This window comes from Nuphar pumila, chromosome 9 (assembly GCF_984573655.1).
Source record: "Nuphar pumila chromosome 9, dmNupPumi1.hap1.1, whole genome shotgun sequence".
NCBI lineage: Eukaryota > Viridiplantae > Streptophyta > Magnoliopsida > Nymphaeales > Nymphaeaceae > Nuphar > Nuphar pumila.
The window spans coordinates 106,968,126-106,971,812 of NC_143257.1; the positions used below are offsets into that span (position 1 = coordinate 106,968,126).

Sequence of the window (3,687 nt, forward strand, 5' to 3'; positions counted from 1 at the left end):
AAAGATTCACATGGTATCTTGCGAATATTGTACTATATATGCAAAGGTAGTGCCTTATTTACGAAGGTCGACCAGAGGGTGAAGATAAAAAATATTTACAAACATTAATATGCAAATGTCGCCACACATTTGTGGAGCTCCTTGAGGATTAGTTACTTAAAGGAGCTTCATACGATAGCTCATGAATGTCGTCTATATATGTGAATTTCATACGGTATTTGCGAAGGTATGCAGATTTCAGTTATAGAAGGTTCGCCAATTTGGTTATGCAAAGTTTGTGAAGTCCACAAAATCATCGTACGAATGCAATTTTTAGTGATAGGTTACAAGATCGGGACAACATAGCTATAGATTGTGCGAACCTCAAGAGGTTTGTACATGTGAACGGTAAAAATGTTCTAAAAAAGTCAGGCATTTGCAAATTTGGACATGGGGCATATTTTAAAAATTGTGAGGCATTTTGAGAAACGTGTCATTTAGCCATATTGTATAGTTATTTTTTTTTAAAAAAAACCCCTCTTTTCTCTACTTTTCAAATTGTCATTAGGAAGGCACAAAGGATGCATTTGCATTGATTGCATTGAAAACACAAGATTGATTTTCAAAATCGAGGCTATATTTGTGATTATGATTAGCTTTAAGACTAGGATTTATGATTTAGAATTTACTAATAATCAGTCAATTGAGCCAAATCTTAGAATTGATTATGGAAAATTTACATTTAGGCACCCAACATATGGAAAAATTAAGTTTAACAGCCTGAGATACCAAAATTTTGATGTAGGCGCCTAATGTTAAAAAAAAATGCTAAAATAACCGCCTCTGTTAGCTTCCATCCAGCTAACCATAGTTAAATATTAAGCCTTCCTTCCCTTGTGCTTCCTAATGCTTTAAGTTTCAGGTACTATGGCATTTCTTGAACACTTGCTTCTTGCTTTAAGTTATATGCATTGCTTCTCACACCCACTTCTTGCTTTGATAATTATGCCACTTAATAGAGGCAGATAGATGAATTTTTCTGGCGGAAAATGCAAACCAATCAATTTAGATTAGGATTCAGCTTTTAAAATCATACGAGCAGGTTTTTATAAGATTTTAAAAATCACTGATTTAGAATTTTTGTAAATTTTGATCATAAAATTGTATATTTTGGTAAAAAAACTTATCCAACAGCCAATTCTAAGCAAATGAGTCATGTTGAACACATTTGTGAGGTCTGATTTGCAAAAATATATTACTGACTTTTGAATTTTCTTGCCATGTTCGGCAAATCTGACCTTGCAAAAGTATTTAGCACGATCCATTTGCTAGGAATCGCCTGTTGGGTCCTGTTTTTCTGATGAAAAATTATGGTTTTAGGTGTTTTAAGTTTATGATTTTTTTTTTTAAGTTTATGAAACTTTTTGGGTCATTTTTTTAATACCTTCTAAATGTCAACCAAATGTCTATTCCTTATAAAATTTAACCCGATGTTTATAGTCAAAGTTAACATGCGCACAAAGTCAGGATTTTTTCAATGACGAAGAAGGGAACCGGGGTCACTTAAAGGGTCTGCCTTCTTACAAAGTTTGGATCCGGGTAAGATATTCGACCCATTTGCTTCCCTGATAATGTGAGAGTGAACCAGCTAAGAGCGCGGGCGCGAGCATACGCACACAGCGAGGATGATATGCAACGCCCTTTGGACGAGCTCCCCACCAGCCGTCGTCTCACGCCCACCACCCAATCATCGCCACCAATTGATCACGACGCTCGAATCATGCACCACCATGGCCGATCTCAAGCAGATCCACTCCCTGTTCATCCGAGCCGGCCTCTCCGACGACAACGACGCCATCGGCCGAGTCGTCAAGTTCTGCGCTTCCTCCGATTCCGGCAGTTTGGATTATGCACTCCAAGTGTTCGACAAAATTTCCCGGCCAGATTCCTTCATATGGAACACCCTCATTCGAGGCCACCTCCATTCCGGCCTCGCTGAGTCGTGCATTCACCTCTATTCGCAGATGGTAATCCGTTCTGCGTCTCCCAACAAGTTCACGTTCCCGCCCGTCGTCCAGGCATGTTGTAACGTTCATGGTCTTGAGGAGGGAAGACAGGTTCATGCCCATGTGTTTAAACATGGGTTTGAGTCGGATTTGTATGCTCAGAACAATTTGATTCATATGTACACGACTTGTGGGGGCTTGGATGGTGCTCGGCGGTTGTTTGATAAAATGGATCGACGAGATGTTGTTTCGTGGACGACCATATTCTCTGGTTATGCGAAATGTAACCGTGTGGATGAGGCCAGGCTGTTGTTTGATGAAATGCCTGAGAGAAACTCAGTGTCTTGGAATGCTATGATAGCGGCTTATGTTCGGAGTGGTCAGTTTCAGGAGGCGTTTGTGCTCTTTGAAATGATGCAAGCAGAAGTAGGCATAGATAAGTATGCAGCAGCAAGCATGTTGACGGCGTGCACAGCTTTGGGAGCTCTAGAGCAGGGGAAGTGGATCTGTGCATGTATAGAGAAGAGTGGGATCGAATTGGATGTGAAGCTGGCGACGACGGTCATTGACATGTACTGTAAATGTGGGAGTTTGGAGAAAGCATTTGATGTTTTTAGTGGATTGTCAAAGAAAGGCCTTTCTTCATGGAATTGCATGATTACTGGGCTTGCCATTCACGGTCAAGGCCGAGCAGCTCTTGATCTTTTCAATGAGATGGAGAAAGAGATGGTTACTCCTGATGATATCTCTTTTGTGGGTGTTCTCAATGCATGTGCCCATTCTGGTTTGGTGCAAGAAGGGCGCCATTACTTTGATTACATGACCAGGGTTTATGGCATTAAGCCCAAGATGGAACATTATGGTTGCATGGTTGATCTGCTTGGGAGAGCTGGTCTGCAGGAGGAAGCAAAAAGTCTTATTGATGAGATGCCCATGAAGCCTGATGCTGGTGTGCTGGGTGCCCTTTTTGGAGCTTGCATGATTCATGGAAAAATTGAATTGGGAGAAATTATTGGGAAACAGGTTATTGAACTGGAACCTCACAATAGCGGCCGTTACGTGCTTTTAGCAAACTTGTATGCATCAGTAGGACGGTGGGATGATGTAGCTACTGTTAGGAAGATGATGAATGATAGGGGAGTCAGTAAACCACCTGGTTGTTCTATGATTGAATTGAATGGCGTAGTGAATGAATTCATTGCAGGAGGCAGAACACATCCTCAATCTAAGGAGATTTACTCCATGTTAAGTGAAATGTCTGCACGTCTGAGATATGCGGGCTATGTTCCAGATACCAAGGCAGTGTTGCATGACTTGAGTGAGGATGAAAAAGAGAGCCCACTGAATTATCACAGTGAGAAGCTTGCAATTGCGTTTGGATTGTTAAACACAAGTCCTGGGGCTACCATTCGAATTGTGAAAAATTTGCGAGTCTGCGGAGATTGTCACAATGCTACAAAACTAATATCAAAGCTTTTTGACAGAGAGATAATTGTTAGGGACCGGAGCCGCTTCCATCACTTCAGAGATGGGGAATGTTCTTGCCAGGATTACTGGTGAAACATGGAAAGAAGCCGCTTTATTGCAGTCCAGAGTTTTACAGAAAGTGGCTATTCAGGTTTGAAGGATGAAATTTGGCCATGAAGAATGGTTTTTTTTTTTTTTTAAAAAAAGGGGTTCCAACTACCATCACTTCAATTCA

The 3,687-nt window shown here is 40.9% G+C and overlaps 1 pseudogene; it reads left to right on the plus strand.

Annotated features, from left to right (window-relative positions):
- Positions 1 to 1,658: 1,658 nt before the first annotated feature.
- Positions 1,659 to 3,687, plus strand: LOC149828808 (pentatricopeptide repeat-containing protein At5g66520 pseudogene; annotated as a pseudogene).